This window comes from Ambystoma mexicanum, unplaced genomic scaffold (genome assembly GCF_040938575.1).
Source record: "Ambystoma mexicanum isolate Mex_15411 unplaced genomic scaffold, UKY_AmexF1_1 Mex_scaf46, whole genome shotgun sequence".
NCBI classification, from domain to species: Eukaryota; Metazoa; Chordata; class Amphibia; order Caudata; family Ambystomatidae; genus Ambystoma; species Ambystoma mexicanum.
This window is the reverse complement of record NW_027182462.1, coordinates 281,036-297,387: the sequence shown is the minus strand read 5'-3', so window position 1 is coordinate 297,387 and position 16,352 is coordinate 281,036. Positions and strand designations below refer to the sequence as shown.

General features: G+C 43.5%; 16 non-coding genes across 16 annotated transcripts; 12 read left to right on the top strand and 4 right to left on the bottom strand.

The window, feature by feature from the left end:
- Positions 1-289: 289 nt before the first annotated feature.
- Positions 290-361, top strand: TRNAT-UGU (transfer RNA threonine (anticodon UGU)). The gene has a single exon. It is a non-coding gene; the product is annotated as a tRNA-Thr (tRNA).
- A 687-nt stretch (positions 362-1,048) lies between these two features.
- TRNAS-GCU (transfer RNA serine (anticodon GCU)) lies at positions 1,049-1,130 on the top strand. The gene has a single exon. It is a non-coding gene; the product is annotated as a tRNA-Ser (tRNA).
- Positions 1,131-1,676: 546 nt separating this feature from the next.
- Positions 1,677-1,748, top strand: TRNAT-CGU (transfer RNA threonine (anticodon CGU)). The gene has a single exon. It is a non-coding gene; the product is annotated as a tRNA-Thr (tRNA).
- A 1,488-nt stretch (positions 1,749-3,236) lies between these two features.
- On the bottom strand, positions 3,237-3,331 carry TRNAI-UAU (transfer RNA isoleucine (anticodon UAU)). The gene is made up of 2 exons: positions 3,294-3,331; positions 3,237-3,272 (listed from the first exon to the last, which is right to left on the bottom strand). It is a non-coding gene; the product is annotated as a tRNA-Ile (tRNA).
- A 1,022-nt stretch (positions 3,332-4,353) lies between these two features.
- On the top strand, positions 4,354-4,425 carry TRNAT-UGU (transfer RNA threonine (anticodon UGU)). Its single transcript has one exon. It is a non-coding gene; the product is annotated as a tRNA-Thr (tRNA).
- A 687-nt stretch (positions 4,426-5,112) lies between these two features.
- Positions 5,113-5,194, top strand: TRNAS-GCU (transfer RNA serine (anticodon GCU)). Its single transcript has one exon. It is a non-coding gene; the product is annotated as a tRNA-Ser (tRNA).
- A 546-nt stretch (positions 5,195-5,740) lies between these two features.
- TRNAT-CGU (transfer RNA threonine (anticodon CGU)) lies at positions 5,741-5,812 on the top strand. The gene has a single exon. It is a non-coding gene; the product is annotated as a tRNA-Thr (tRNA).
- A 1,488-nt stretch (positions 5,813-7,300) lies between these two features.
- TRNAI-UAU (transfer RNA isoleucine (anticodon UAU)) lies at positions 7,301-7,395 on the bottom strand. The gene is made up of 2 exons: positions 7,358-7,395; positions 7,301-7,336 (listed from the first exon to the last, which is right to left on the bottom strand). It is a non-coding gene; the product is annotated as a tRNA-Ile (tRNA).
- A 1,022-nt stretch (positions 7,396-8,417) lies between these two features.
- TRNAT-UGU (transfer RNA threonine (anticodon UGU)) lies at positions 8,418-8,489 on the top strand. The gene has a single exon. It is a non-coding gene; the product is annotated as a tRNA-Thr (tRNA).
- A 687-nt stretch (positions 8,490-9,176) lies between these two features.
- TRNAS-GCU (transfer RNA serine (anticodon GCU)) lies at positions 9,177-9,258 on the top strand. Its single transcript has one exon. It is a non-coding gene; the product is annotated as a tRNA-Ser (tRNA).
- A 546-nt stretch (positions 9,259-9,804) lies between these two features.
- On the top strand, positions 9,805-9,876 carry TRNAT-CGU (transfer RNA threonine (anticodon CGU)). Its single transcript has one exon. It is a non-coding gene; the product is annotated as a tRNA-Thr (tRNA).
- Positions 9,877-11,364: 1,488 nt separating this feature from the next.
- On the bottom strand, positions 11,365-11,459 carry TRNAI-UAU (transfer RNA isoleucine (anticodon UAU)). Its single transcript has 2 exons — positions 11,422-11,459; positions 11,365-11,400 (listed from the first exon to the last, which is right to left on the bottom strand). It is a non-coding gene; the product is annotated as a tRNA-Ile (tRNA).
- A 1,022-nt stretch (positions 11,460-12,481) lies between these two features.
- On the top strand, positions 12,482-12,553 carry TRNAT-UGU (transfer RNA threonine (anticodon UGU)). The gene has a single exon. It is a non-coding gene; the product is annotated as a tRNA-Thr (tRNA).
- Positions 12,554-13,240: 687 nt separating this feature from the next.
- On the top strand, positions 13,241-13,322 carry TRNAS-GCU (transfer RNA serine (anticodon GCU)). Its single transcript has one exon. It is a non-coding gene; the product is annotated as a tRNA-Ser (tRNA).
- Positions 13,323-13,868: 546 nt separating this feature from the next.
- Positions 13,869-13,940, top strand: TRNAT-CGU (transfer RNA threonine (anticodon CGU)). The gene has a single exon. It is a non-coding gene; the product is annotated as a tRNA-Thr (tRNA).
- A 1,488-nt stretch (positions 13,941-15,428) lies between these two features.
- TRNAI-UAU (transfer RNA isoleucine (anticodon UAU)) lies at positions 15,429-15,523 on the bottom strand. Its single transcript has 2 exons — positions 15,486-15,523; positions 15,429-15,464 (listed from the first exon to the last, which is right to left on the bottom strand). It is a non-coding gene; the product is annotated as a tRNA-Ile (tRNA).
- Between the last annotated feature and the right edge of the window lie 829 nt (positions 15,524-16,352).

The window sequence follows — 16,352 nt, the reverse complement described above, 5'->3', positions numbered from 1 at the left end:
TGAGCCAGAATCCGGATAGAAATTTAAAAAAGCAAAGGTAATATCCATATTGTCTCTCTGCTGCCATGTACATGTTTTTTTCAACTTTCACGCATCACATCTCCTCATTAGTCACCCTAAAATTGCACGGAATACGCACAAATTAGCTGCTCCTCAAAAAATCGGCCAGAAAAAAACAGGTCAAATCACAATCATATACATACATTCTCACACACCCTTCAAATATGTCTACCCAGTAAACATCATGTTGTGTGCTCGTTGTGTTGCTGTTATGCGTCGTAACCTGAGGGGCTCTGTAGCTCAGTGGCAGAGCACTGGTCTTGTAAACCAGGGGTCGTGAGTTCGATCCTCATCAGGGCCTCCAAATGGTAATTTTCTTGAACATTGTTGAATAGGAACTGATATTGCACATTGTACCTGTGCAACCTTTTACCAATGGATTCGGGCCTATAACAAAGCCACAAGCGCAAGGTGTCTGAATAGTCTGTGGGGAAGGTCGGCTTTCTGGACCTAATTTCTTCAAGAAAAAGACCTTGATAATTTTGTGATGACAGATGCAGATGATCACGGTGAAGCCCTTACTCTATTGAACAGTACAGCGGTTCTGGGTTGCACGCCTTTCTCTATTTTCAGGGACGTTGATGTGGCAAAATTTAATTGGAAAAGGGTTATTGCCATCACTCACTATTTAAATTCAATGACATCACAGGAAGCAGCAGCATCTGAACTTTGATCTTGGCTGGAAACGTTGAATGATGCCAAACACTGGGAAACTGGAGCTTGCGTTATGCTGGTTTTACTACTAATGGTGTGCCATACGGAAGCTCAAGCACCTTCCTCTGGATTAGTGTTGTGAACCCTCCAGGAGCTCTTGTTATATTTTTCTGAACTTCAACTTGATGTGTTTATCTATCAATGGCCGGGTAAGGAAGAACGAGTCAACGATCTTGTTTCTATTATGACAAACATGATCTATTTTTCACTGACTTTGCACCACCATTGTTTTATCTCTTCTTTAAGCATGGGATTCGAGCACCGTTCCCAAACAGACGAGGTGGCCGAGTGGTTAAGGCGATGGACTGCTAATCCATTGTGCTCTGCACGCGTGGGTTCGAATCCCACCTTCGTCGTATTTTTTCTTTATAGTCTGCATTTAAACATAGACCAAAGTCTTTCAACCTCCCTGTGAAAGACAGGAATGAGTACAGATATGGAAATAGAGATGTAAAAATAAGTTCATTGGTGCAGGCGGAGAATGAAATTAGTCAAAGACTTTCCTCGTAGGTTTCCATTCTTTACTATTATAGGAGCCAAAATCAGCGCAGTTAGTAAACTCCCAAGCTTACATCCCAAATTCTTTTTTCTTTTAGTTGTCTGCCTTTTACATGTTCCTTTTGCCATCATTCTGACCTGCTATCTAAACTCATGAACCTGTTCAGCATCCTACTCAATACATACATACCCGTAAAAGTACATACTCAAACGCATACCGACAATGTATCACCAACATAAGCACACACGCTTTCGCAAATCAGATGTATGATGACGTACTGAACACATGCAGAGATATACAGCCATTTTTACACAACCAGAAATTCATATACCTGGAGATCTACCTAGGTAAAAACCATGGTTTCTTTGCACTTTCTGTTGTTGGCTGTGAGCAAGCAGCAGGTGGCCTTGTAGCTCAGTGGCAGAGCACTGGTCTCGTAAACCAGGGGTCATGAGTTCAAACCTCATCAGGGCCTCGGGCGGATTATTTTCAAAAAGCACGGGGAAGAGAAGCCAGAGTTGCACCATCTACAGAGAACCTTTTATGACGGGATGCATCCTCATAATTGAAGTCTTCCACAGAAGGAGTGAAATAGAGTTCGAGAGGAAGGCCTAATGTTTTCAGGCAAAGACTGACAAAAACCTTGCAATGTCGCATGTAGCTGCTTTGGTGAAAAGACTGTTCAAGTTCACAATGCAACGGAGGGGTGTTCCCCATCTCCATACAATCATCTCTTTGATAATGTAAACGTGCCAGGCGTGTTGAAAGACAAAGACAGACACAACCGCACATACCAGTTGAAGAAAGACAGCCAGCAAACACATTTGTATAGAGGTAAGCAAGCCTCAATTAGAGATGTGAGTCCCTCCGTTTCTGCGGGAGTCCACAAGTTTAATAAAAAATGAACACATATCTTTCATGTTCTAATGATTACCAATCTTTCTGATTAGCTCTGCATAGCTCCAATGGCTATGTGTGTGTGTGTGTGTGTATGTGCCCGTGTGTGTAGGGGAAGGGGTCGGTAGATGTGTTCACGCAGAGCAAGTTGCATACATCGCCAACAGCCATTCTCTCCTGCTCCTGTGCATCCAGTTCGGAAGCGAACCCACCCAATTGTTCTATATGTCTGCTACCCTGACCGCATTCACACATCATTGGCTATTAGTATGCAGCTTGTGGGCGCTGTCAATGGGATATAAGCACCATTCCCCATGTCTGCAATAGCTAGACCAGATTCTGAGGTATGATGAGCAGGGGTCCAGGCACTTCGCCTGACGAACGCCGGGCTTAGCCCTGCCGGGCCTAGCCCTGAGGGGCCTAACTGGGCATGGCCCTGTGTAAGGTAGGGTGAGCAGGGGACCACTTGCAACTAACCTTCGGCACCAATCAGGCATGGAGAGGTCTGTGCAAATGCCCAGCCCTTTAGCAATCTCGATCTGCAAAACCTTCAACTCCTAATTCTCATGGCTCCCAGAAGCCCTAGCCCATATGCAAATGAGGCGAGTTCCTATCAGCATCCTTGTTCTGCTTGATTTTATCAAAGTGACTGCCTGATTAGTGAAAGGGTATTTATTCTCAGAGGTTTGCTTCAAAGGCGATAATGCAGTAAATAGACAACATTATTCTTTGTAAGTTGATATTGTCTCCTGGATCCTACTCCAGTAACCCTTTTTCTACCTTTACAAATGTCTTCCGTAAGTGGTGCTCAGCAGAAAATGGAGTATAATAACAGTTGACATTTTTTATTTTCTGTTCTATTTTCAAAAACCCTCCGTAGCTGTATTTAAAGCGCAAACACCCCATAAATAACTTGCAATGAGTATTCCATGTCTAAAAGGCAGAGGAGCTGTCATACAACATTAACTGACAATCAAGGAAACCTTGAGGTGAACCAAAAAATGTCCAGAACATTTATTGGTTCAATAATTCAGTTTTGAGGTGAATTAGTAAAAAGTTCCAAAGTTGCTCCAGGTGAGGCTTGAACTCACAACCTCGGCATTGCTCACTGCATGTACTGCTGTATAAGTACCGCGCGCTAACCGATTGCGCCACTGGAGCTGCTGTGTTTTGGTTTTCGACATGAAACTACACCCACAAACACACACACAAGTGTACAAAAGCACCCACAAGCTCTGGCATTGTCTTTTTAGCTGACACCAAATTATGGGTGCCTTGTAGTGCCCATATTGTGCCACTGGAGCTTACCTTTTAGCCTGATATACACTTTGCCACTGATGTTCAGCCAATGGTGCAGTCAAATGTCCCTTCTACATTTTTGTCATGCTGCAGGCAGTGCCACTGGAGCCAGCATGATGCTCTTCCTCATATTCAACACGTGTCAATTGAAACACCTCCCAATGTCATCTTGGCGATGCCTATAAACACCCCAGGACTTTGATGAATTTTTCTCAACAGCAAGTGAGGCAGTTTTCCTGCAAACGGCTGGATGTACCTCAACAAGGAACGCATTGTGGTTCTATTTTGAAGATGTTTGTGTTATTACCTGTAAAGACTTGAATGCCTAACATAATCCCTGTAGACGAGGTGGCCGAGTGGTTAAGGCGATGGACTGCTAATCTGCTGTACACGCGTGGTTTCGAATCCCACCTTTGTCGATTTTAACTTTTGAAATCTTTTTTAAACATCTGCATTGCTCTAAGCACCATTGCCATTGGCTTTCAAAGAACATACAGACAAAAGTGAAAATATGCATGTTAGTTGATTAAGAAGGACACAAACAAGGTTGTCGTGTTACTGGCAGGAATGCAATCTGCTGTGCTTGACTACCCTTTGAGCCAGAATCCGGATAGAAATTTAAAAAAGCAAAGGTAATATCCATATTGTCTCTCTGCTGCCATGTACATGTTTTTTTCAACTTTCACGCATCACATCTCCTCATTAGTCACCCTAAAATTGCACGGAATACGCACAAATTAGCTGCTCCTCAAAAAATCGGCCAGAAAAAAACAGGTCAAATCACAATCATATACATACATTCTCACACACCCTTCAAATATGTCTACCCAGTAAACATCATGTTGTGTGCTCGTTGTGTTGCTGTTATGCGTGGTAACCTGAGGGGCTCTGTAGCTCAGTGGCAGAGCACTGGTCTTGTAAACCAGGGGTCGTGAGTTCGATCCTCATCAGGGCCTCCAAATGGTAATTTTCTTGAACATTGTTGAATAGGAACTGATATTGCACATTGTACCTGTGCAACCTTTTACCAATGGATTCGGGCCTATAACAAAGCCACAAGCGCAAGGTGTCTGAATAGTCTGTGGGGAAGGTCGGCTTTCTGGACCTAATTTCTTCAAGAAAAAGACCTTGATAATTTTGTGATGACAGATGCAGATGATCACGGTGAAGCCCTTACTCTATTGAACAGTACAGCGGTTCTGGGTTGCACGCCTTTCTCTATTTTCAGGGACGTTGATGTGGCAAAATTTAATTGGAAAAGGGTTATTGCCATCACTCACTATTTAAATTCAATGACATCACAGGAAGCAGCAGCATCTGAACTTTGATCTTGGCTGGAAACGTTGAATGATGCCAAACACTGGGAAACTGGAGCTTGCGTTATGCTGGTTTTACTACTAATGGTGTGCCATACGGAAGCTCAAGCACCTTCCTCTGGATTAGTGTTGTGAACCCTCCAGGAGCTCTTGTTATATTTTTCTGAACTTCAACTTGATGTGTTTATCTATCAATGGCCGGGTAAGGAAGAACGAGTCAACGATCTTGTTTCTATTATGACAAACATGATCTATTTTTCACTGACTTTGCACCACCATTGTTTTATCTCTTCTTTAAGCATGGGATTCGAGCACCGTTCCCAAACAGACGAGGTGGCCGAGTGGTTAAGGCGATGGACTGCTAATCCATTGTGCTCTGCACGCGTGGGTTCGAATCCCACCTTCGTCGTATTTTTTCTTTATAGTCTGCATTTAAACATAGACCAAAGTCTTTCAACCTCCCTGTGAAAGACAGGAATGAGTACAGATATGGAAATAGAGATGTAAAAATAAGTTCATTGGTGCAGGCGGAGAATGAAATTAGTCAAAGACTTTCCTCGTAGGTTTCCATTCTTTACTATTATAGGAGCCAAAATCAGCGCAGTTAGTAAACTCCCAAGCTTACATCCCAAATTCTTTTTTCTTTTAGTTGTCTGCCTTTTACATGTTCCTTTTGCCATCATTCTGACCTGCTATCTAAACTCATGAACCTGTTCAGCATCCTACTCAATACATACATACCCGTAAAAGTACATACTCAAACGCATACCGACAATGTATCACCAACATAAGCACACACGCTTTCGCAAATCAGATGTATGATGACGTACTGAACACATGCAGAGATATACAGCCATTTTTACACAACCAGAAATTCATATACCTGGAGATCTACCTAGGTAAAAACCATGGTTTCTTTGCACTTTCTGTTGTTGGCTGTGAGCAAGCAGCAGGTGGCCTTGTAGCTCAGTGGCAGAGCACTGGTCTCGTAAACCAGGGGTCATGAGTTCAAACCTCATCAGGGCCTCGGGCGGATTATTTTCAAAAAGCACGGGGAAGAGAAGCCAGAGTTGCACCATCTACAGAGAACCTTTTATGACGGGATGCATCCTCATAATTGAAGTCTTCCACAGAAGGAGTGAAATAGAGTTCGAGAGGAAGGCCTAATGTTTTCAGGCAAAGACTGACAAAAACCTTGCAATGTCGCATGTAGCTGCTTTGGTGAAAAGACTGTTCAAGTTCACAATGCAACGGAGGGGTGTTCCCCATCTCCATACAATCATCTCTTTGATAATGTAAACGTGCCAGGCGTGTTGAAAGACAAAGACAGACACAACCGCACATACCAGTTGAAGAAAGACAGCCAGCAAACACATTTGTATAGAGGTAAGCAAGCCTCAATTAGAGATGTGAGTCCCTCCGTTTCTGCGGGAGTCCACAAGTTTAATAAAAAATGAACACATATCTTTCATGTTCTAATGATTACCAATCTTTCTGATTAGCTCTGCATAGCTCCAATGGCTATGTGTGTGTGTGTGTGTGTATGTGCCCGTGTGTGTAGGGGAAGGGGTCGGTAGATGTGTTCACGCAGAGCAAGTTGCATACATCGCCAACAGCCATTCTCTCCTGCTCCTGTGCATCCAGTTCGGAAGCGAACCCACCCAATTGTTCTATATGTCTGCTACCCTGACCGCATTCACACATCATTGGCTATTAGTATGCAGCTTGTGGGCGCTGTCAATGGGATATAAGCACCATTCCCCATGTCTGCAATAGCTAGACCAGATTCTGAGGTATGATGAGCAGGGGTCCAGGCACTTCGCCTGACTAACGCCGGGCTTAGCCCTGCCGGGCCTAGCCCTGAGGGGCCTAACTGGGCATGGCCCTGTGTAAGGTAGGGTGAGCAGGGGACCACTTGCAACTAACCTTCGGCACCAATCAGGCATGGAGAGGTCTGTGCAAATGCCCAGCCCTTTAGCAATCTCGATCTGCAAAACCTTCAACTCCTAATTCTCATGGCTCCCAGAAGCCCTAGCCCATATGCAAATGAGGCGAGTTCCTATCAGCATCCTTGTTCTGCTTGATTTTATCAAAGTGACTGCCTGATTAGTGAAAGGGTATTTATTCTCAGAGGTTTGCTTCAAAGGCGATAATGCAGTAAATAGACAACATTATTCTTTGTAAGTTGATATTGTCTCCTGGATCCTACTCCAGTAACCCTTTTTCTACCTTTACAAATGTCTTCCGTAAGTGGTGCTCAGCAGAAAATGGAGTATAATAACAGTTGACATTTTTTATTTTCTGTTCTATTTTCAAAAACCCTCCGTAGCTGTATTTAAAGCGCAAACACCCCATAAATAACTTGCAATGAGTATTCCATGTCTAAAAGGCAGAGGAGCTGTCATACAACATTAACTGACAATCAAGGAAACCTTGAGGTGAACCAAAAAATGTCCAGAACATTTATTGGTTCAATAATTCAGTTTTGAGGTGAATTAGTAAAAAGTTCCAAAGTTGCTCCAGGTGAGGCTTGAACTCACAACCTCGGCATTGCTCACTGCATGTACTGCTGTATAAGTACCGCGCGCTAACCGATTGCGCCACTGGAGCTGCTGTGTTTTGGTTTTCGACATGAAACTACACCCACAAACACACACACAAGTGTACAAAAGCACCCACAAGCTCTGGCATTGTCTTTTTAGCTGACACCAAATTATGGGTGCCTTGTAGTGCCCATATTGTGCCACTGGAGCTTACCTTTTAGCCTGATATACACTTTGCCACTGATGTTCAGCCAATGGTGCAGTCAAATGTCCCTTCTACATTTTTGTCATGCTGCAGGCAGTGCCACTGGAGCCAGCATGATGCTCTTCCTCATATTCAACACGTGTCAATTGAAACACCTCCCAATGTCATCTTGGCGATGCCTATAAACACCCCAGGACTTTGATGAATTTTTCTCAACAGCAAGTGAGGCAGTTTTCCTGCAAACGGCTGGATGTACCTCAACAAGGAACGCATTGTGGTTCTATTTTGAAGATGTTTGTGTTATTACCTGTAAAGACTTGAATGCCTAACATAATCCCTGTAGACGAGGTGGCCGAGTGGTTAAGGCGATGGACTGCTAATCTGCTGTACACGCGTGGTTTCGAATCCCACCTTTGTCGATTTTAACTTTTGAAATCTTTTTTAAACATCTGCATTGCTCTAAGCACCATTGCCATTGGCTTTCAAAGAACATACAGACAAAAGTGAAAATATGCATGTTAGTTGATTAAGAAGGACACAAACAAGGTTGTCGTGTTACTGGCAGGAATGCAATCTGCTGTGCTTGACTACCCTTTGAGCCAGAATCCGGATAGAAATTTAAAAAAGCAAAGGTAATATCCATATTGTCTCTCTGCTGCCATGTACATGTTTTTTTCAACTTTCACGCATCACATCTCCTCATTAGTCACCCTAAAATTGCACGGAATACGCACAAATTAGCTGCTCCTCAAAAAATCGGCCAGAAAAAAACAGGTCAAATCACAATCATATACATACATTCTCACACACCCTTCAAATATGTCTACCCAGTAAACATCATGTTGTGTGCTCGTTGTGTTGCTGTTATGCGTCGTAACCTGAGGGGCTCTGTAGCTCAGTGGCAGAGCACTGGTCTTGTAAACCAGGGGTCGTGAGTTCGATCCTCATCAGGGCCTCCAAATGGTAATTTTCTTGAACATTGTTGAATAGGAACTGATATTGCACATTGTACCTGTGCAACCTTTTACCAATGGATTCGGGCCTATAACAAAGCCACAAGCGCAAGGTGTCTGAATAGTCTGTGGGGAAGGTCGGCTTTCTGGACCTAATTTCTTCAAGAAAAAGACCTTGATAATTTTGTGATGACAGATGCAGATGATCACGGTGAAGCCCTTACTCTATTGAACAGTACAGCGGTTCTGGGTTGCACGCCTTTCTCTATTTTCAGGGACGTTGATGTGGCAAAATTTAATTGGAAAAGGGTTATTGCCATCACTCACTATTTAAATTCAATGACATCACAGGAAGCAGCAGCATCTGAACTTTGATCTTGGCTGGAAACGTTGAATGATGCCAAACACTGGGAAACTGGAGCTTGCGTTATGCTGGTTTTACTACTAATGGTGTGCCATACGGAAGCTCAAGCACCTTCCTCTGGATTAGTGTTGTGAACCCTCCAGGAGCTCTAGTTATATTTTTCTGAACTTCAACTTGATGTGTTTATCTATCAATGGCCGGGTAAGGAAGAACGAGTCAACGATCTTGTTTCTATTATGACAAACATGATCTATTTTTCACTGACTTTGCACCACCATTGTTTTATCTCTTCTTTAAGCATGGGATTCGAGCACCGTTCCCAAACAGACGAGGTGGCCGAGTGGTTAAGGCGATGGACTGCTAATCCATTGTGCTCTGCACGCGTGGGTTCGAATCCCACCTTCGTAGTATTTTTTCTTTATAGTCTGCATTTAAACATAGACCAAAGTCTTTCAACCTCCCTGTGAAAGACAGGAATGAGTACAGATATGGAAATAGAGATGTAAAAATAAGTTCATTGGTGCAGGCGGAGAATGAAATTAGTCAAAGACTTTCCTCGTAGGTTTCCATTCTTTACTATTATAGGAGCCAAAATCAGCGCAGTTAGTAAACTCCCAAGCTTACATCCCAAATTCTTTTTTCTTTTAGTTGTCTGCCTTTTACATGTTCCTTTTGCCATCATTCTGACCTGCTATCTAAACTCATGAACCTGTTCAGCATCCTACTCAATACATACATACCCGTAAAAGTACATACTCAAACGCATACCGACAATGTATCACCAACATAAGCACACACGCTTTCGCAAATCAGATGTATGATGACGTACTGAACACATGCAGAGATATACAGCCATTTTTACACAACCAGAAATTCATATACCTGGAGATCTACCTAGGTAAAAACCATGGTTTCTTTGCACTTTCTGTTGTTGGCTGTGAGCAAGCAGCAGGTGGCCTTGTAGCTCAGTGGCAGAGCACTGGTCTCGTAAACCACGGGTCATGAGTTCAAACCTCATCAGGGCCTCGGGCGGATTATTTTCAAAAAGCACGGGGAAGAGAAGCCAGAGTTGCACCATCTACAGAGAACCTTTTATGACGGGATGCATCCTCATAATTGAAGTCTTCCACAGAAGGAGTGAAATAGAGTTCGAGAGGAAGGCCTAATGTTTTCAGGCAAAGACTGACAAAAACCTTGCAATGTCGCATGTAGCTGCTTTGGTGAAAAGACTGTTCAAGTTCACAATGCAACGGAGGGGTGTTCCCCATCTCCATACAATCATCTCTTTGATAATGTAAACGTGCCAGGCGTGTTGAAAGACAAAGACAGACACAACCGCACATACCAGTTGAAGAAAGACAGCCAGCAAACACATTTGTATAGAGGTAAGCAAGCCTCAATTAGAGATGTGAGTCCCTCCGTTTCTGCGGGAGTCCACAAGTTTAATAAAAAATGAACACATATCTTTCATGTTCTAATGATTACCAATCTTTCTGATTAGCTCTGCATAGCTCCAATGGCTATGTGTGTGTGTGTGTGTGTATGTGCCCGTGTGTGTAGGGGAAGGGGTCGGTAGATGTGTTCACGCAGAGCAAGTTGCATACATCGCCAACAGCCATTCTCTCCTGCTCCTGTGCATCCAGTTCGGAAGCGAACCCACCCAATTGTTCTATATGTCTGCTACCCTGACCGCATTCACACATCATTGGCTATTAGTATGCAGCTTGTGGGCGCTGTCAATGGGATATAAGCACCATTCCCCATGTCTGCAATAGCTAGACCAGATTCTGAGGTATGATGAGCAGGGGTCCAGGCACTTCGCCTGACGAACGCCGGGCTTAGCCCTGCCGGGCCTAGCCCTGAGGGGCCTAACTGGGCATGGCCCTGTGTAAGGTAGGGTGAGCAGGGGACCACTTGCAACTAACCTTCGGCACCAATCAGGCATGGAGAGGTCTGTGCAAATGCCCAGCCCTTTAGCAATCTCGATCTGCAAAACCTTCAACTCCTAATTCTCATGGCTCCCAGAAGCCCTAGCCCATATGCAAATGAGGCGAGTTCCTATCAGCATCCTTGTTCTGCTTGATTTTATCAAAGTGACTGCCTGATTAGTGAAAGGGTATTTATTCTCAGAGGTTTGCTTCAAAGGCGATAATGCAGTAAATAGACAACATTATTCTTTGTAAGTTGATATTGTCTCCTGGATCCTACTCCAGTAACCCTTTTTCTACCTTTACAAATGTCTTCCGTAAGTGGTGCTCAGCAGAAAATGGAGTATAATAACAGTTGACATTTTTTATTTTCTGTTCTATTTTCAAAAACCCTCCGTAGCTGTATTTAAAGCGCAAACACCCCATAAATAACTTGCAATGAGTATTCCATGTCTAAAAGGCAGAGGAGCTGTCATACAACATTAACTGACAATCAAGGAAACCTTGAGGTGAACCAAAAAATGTCCAGAACATTTATTGGTTCAATAATTCAGTTTTGAGGTGAATTAGTAAAAAGTTCCAAAGTTGCTCCAGGTGAGGCTTGAACTCACAACCTCGGCATTGCTCACTGCATGTACTGCTGTATAAGTACCGCGCGCTAACCGATTGCGCCACTGGAGCTGCTGTGTTTTGGTTTTCGACATGAAACTACACCCACAAACACACACACAAGTGTACAAAAGCACCCACAAGCTCTGGCATTGTCTTTTTAGCTGACACCAAATTATGGGTGCCTTGTAGTGCCCATATTGTGCCACTGGAGCTTACCTTTTAGCCTGATATACACTTTGCCACTGATGTTCAGCCAATGGTGCAGTCAAATGTCCCTTCTACATTTTTGTCATGCTGCAGGCAGTGCCACTGGAGCCAGCATGATGCTCTTCCTCATATTCAACACGTGTCAATTGAAACACCTCCCAATGTCATCTTGGCGATGCCTATAAACACCCCAGGACTTTGATGAATTTTTCTCAACAGCAAGTGAGGCAGTTTTCCTGCAAACGGCTGGATGTACCTCAACAAGGAACGCATTGTGGTTCTATTTTGAAGATGTTTGTGTTATTACCTGTAAAGACTTGAATGCCTAACATAATCCCTGTAGACGAGGTGGCCGAGTGGTTAAGGCGATGGACTGCTAATCTGCTGTACACGCGTGGTTTCGAATCCCACCTTTGTCGATTTTAACTTTTGAAATCTTTTTTAAACATCTGCATTGCTCTAAGCACCATTGCCATTGGCTTTCAAAGAACATACAGACAAAAGTGAAAATATGCATGTTAGTTGATTAAGAAGGACACAAACAAGGTTGTCGTGTTACTGGCAGGAATGCAATCTGCTGTGCTTGACTACCCTTTGAGCCAGAATCCGGATAGAAATTTAAAAAAGCAAAGGTAATATCCATATTGTCTCTCTGCTGCCATGTACATGTTTTTTTCAACTTTCACGCATCACATCTCCTCATTAGTCACCCTAAAATTGCACGGAATACGCACAAATTAGCTGCTCCTCAAAAAATCGGCCAGAAAAAAACAGGTCAAATCACAATCATATACATACATTCTCACACACCCTTCAAATATGTCTACCCAGTAAACATCATGTTGTGTGCTCGTTGTGTTGCTGTTATGCGTCGTAACCTGAGGGGCTCTGTAGCTCAGTGGCAGAGCACTGGTCTTGTAAACCAGGGGTCGTGAGTTCGATCCTCATCAGGGCCTCCAAATGGTAATTTTCTTGAACATTGTTGAATAGGAACTGATATTGCACATTGTACCTGTGCAACCTTTTACCAATGGATTCGGGCCTATAACAAAGCCACAAGCGCAAGGTGTCTGAATAGTCTGTGGGGAAGGTCGGCTTTCTGGACCTAATTTCTTCAAGAAAAAGACCTTGATAATTTTGTGATGACAGATGCAGATGATCACGGTGAAGCCCTTACTCTATTGAACAGTACAGCGGTTCTGGGTTGCACGCCTTTCTCTATTTTCAGGGACGTTGATGTGGCAAAATTTAATTGGAAAAGGGTTATTGCCATCACTCACTATTTAAATTCAATGACATCACAGGAAGCAGCAGCATCTGAACTTTGATCTTGGCTGGAAACGTTGAATGATGCCAAACACTGGGAAACTGGAGCTTGCGTTATGCTGGTTTTACTACTAATGGTGTGCCATACGGAAGCTCAAGCACCTTCCTCTGGATTAGTGTTGTGAACCCTCCAGGAGCTCTTGTTATATTTTTCTGAACTTCAACTTGATGTGTTTATCTATCAATGGCCGGGTAAGGAAGAACGAGTCAACGATCTTGTTTCTATTATGACAAACATGATCTATTTTTCACTGACTTTGCACCACCATTGTTTTATCTCTTCTTTAAGCATGGGATTCGAGCACCGTTCCCAAACAGACGAGGTGCCCGAGTGGTTAAGGCGATGGACTGCTAATCCATTGTGCTCTGCACGCGTGGGTTCGAATCCCACCTTCGTCGTATTTTTTCTTTATAGTCTGCATTTAAACATAGACCAAAGTCTTTCAACCTCCCTGTGAAAGACAGGAATGAGTACAGATATGGAAATAGAGATGTAAAAATAAGTTCATTGGTGCAGGCGGAGAATGAAATTAGTCAAAGACTTTCCTCGTAGGTTTCCATTCTTTACTATTATAGGAGCCAAAATCAGCGCAGTTAGTAAACTCCCAAGCTTACATCCCAAATTCTTTTTTCTTTTAGTTGTCTGCCTTTTACATGTTCCTTTTGCCATCATTCTGACCTGCTATCTAAACTCATGAACCTGTTCAGCATCCTACTCAATACATACATACCCGTAAAAGTACATACTCAAACGCATACCGACAATGTATCACCAACATAAGCACACACGCTTTCGCAAATCAGATGTATGATGACGTACTGAACACATGCAGAGATATACAGCCATTTTTACACAACCAGAAATTCATATACCTGGAGATCTACCTAGGTAAAAACCATGGTTTCTTTGCACTTTCTGTTGTTGGCTGTGAGCAAGCAGCAGGTGGCCTTGTAGCTCAGTGGCAGAGCACTGGTCTCGTAAACCAGGGGTCATGAGTTCAAACCTCATCAGGGCCTCGGGCGGATTATTTTCAAAAAGCACGGGGAAGAGAAGCCAGAGTTGCACCATCTACAGAGAACCTTTTATGACGGGATGCATCCTCATAATTGAAGTCTTCCACAGAAGGAGTGAAATAGAGTTCGAGAGGAAGGCCTAATGTTTTCAGGCAAAGACTGACAAAAACCTTGCAATGTCGCATGTAGCTGCTTTGGTGAAAAGACTGTTCAAGTTCACAATGCAACGGAGGGGTGTTCCCCATCTCCATACAATCATCTCTTTGATAATGTAAACGTGCCAGGCGTGTTGAAAGACAAAGACAGACACAACCGCACATACCAGTTGAAGAAAGACAGCCAGCAAACACATTTGTATAGAGGTAAGCAAGCCTCAATTAGAGATGTGAGTCCCTCCGTTTCTGCGGGAGTCCACAAGTTTAATAAAAAATGAACACATATCTTTCATGTTCTAATGATTACCAATCTTTCTGATTAGCTCTGCATAGCTCCAATGGCTATGTGTGTGTGTGTGTGTGTATGTGCCCGTGTGTGTAGGGGAAGGGGTCGGTAGATGTGTTCACGCAGAGCAAGTTGCATACATCGCCAACAGCCATTCTCTCCTGCTCCTGTGCATCCAGTTCGGAAGCGAACCCACCCAATTGTTCTATATGTCTGCTACCCTGACCGCATTCACACATCATTGGCTATTAGTATGCAGCTTGTGGGCGCTGTCAATGGGATATAAGCACCATTCCCCATGTCTGCAATAGCTAGACCAGATTCTGAGGTATGATGAGCAGGGGTCCAGGCACTTCGCCTGACTAACGCCGGGCTTAGCCCTGCCGGGCCTAGCCCTGAGGGGCCTAACTGGGCATGGCCCTGTGTAAGGTAGGGTGAGCAGGGGACCACTTGCAACTAACCTTCGGCACCAATCAGGCATGGAGAGGTCTGTGCAAATGCCCAGCCCTTTAGCAATCTCGATCTGCAAAACCTTCAACTCCTAATTCTCATGGCTCCCAGAAGCCCTAGCCCATATGCAAATGAGGCGAGTTCCTATCAGCATCCTTGTTCTGCTTGATTTTATCAAAGTGACTGCCTGATTAGTGAAAGGGTATTTATTCTCAGAGGTTTGCTTCAAAGGCGATAATGCAGTAAATAGACAACATTATTCTTTGTAAGTTGATATTGTCTCCTGGATCCTACTCCAGTAACCCTTTTTCTACCTTTACAAATGTCTTCCGTAAGTGGTGCTCAGCAGAAAATGGAGTATAATAACAGTTGACATTTTTTATTTTCTGTTCTATTTTCAAAAACCCTCCGTAGCTGTATTTAAAGCGCAAACACCCCATAAATAACTTGCAATGAGTATTCCATGTCTAAAAGGCAGAGGAGCTGTCATACAACATTAACTGACAATCAAGGAAACCTTGAGGTGAACCAAAAAATGTCCAGAACATTTATTGGTTCAATAATTCAGTTTTGAGGTGAATTAGTAAAAAGTTCCAAAGTTGCTCCAGGTGAGGCTTGAACTCACAACCTCGGCATTGCTCACTGCATGTACTGCTGTATAAGTACCGCGCGCTAACCGATTGCGCCACTGGAGCTGCTGTGTTTTGGTTTTCGACATGAAACTACACCCACAAACACACACACAAGTGTACAAAAGCACCCACAAGCTCTGGCATTGTCTTTTTAGCTGACACCAAATTATGGGTGCCTTGTAGTGCCCATATTGTGCCACTGGAGCTTACCTTTTAGCCTGATATACACTTTGCCACTGATGTTCAGCCAATGGTGCAGTCAAATGTCCCTTCTACATTTTTGTCATGCTGCAGGCAGTGCCACTGGAGCCAGCATGATGCTCTTCCTCATATTCAACACGTGTCAATTGAAACACCTCCCAATGTCATCTTGGCGATGCCTATAAACACCCCAGGACTTTGATGAATTTTTCTCAACAGCAAGTGAGGCAGTTTTCCTGCAAACGGCTGGATGTACCTCAACAAGGAACGCATTGTGGTTCTATTTTGAAGATGTTTGTGTTATTACCTGTAAAGACTTGAATGCCTAACATAATCCCTGTAGACGAGGTGGCCGAGTGGTTAAGGCGATGGACTGCTAATCTGCTGTACACGCGTGGTTTCGAATCCCACCTTTGTCGATTTTAACTTTTGAAATCTTTTTTAAACATCTGCATTGCTCTAAGCACCATTGCCATTGGCTTTCAAAGAACATACAGACAAAAGTGAAAATATGCATGTTAGTTGATTAAGAAGGACACAAACAAGGTTGTCGTGTTACTGGCAGGAATGCAATCTGCTGTGCTTGACTACCCTTTGAGCCAGAATCCGGATAGAAATTTAAAAAAGCAAAGGTAATATCCATATTGTCTCTCTGCTGCCATGTACATGTTTTTTTCAACTTTCACGCATC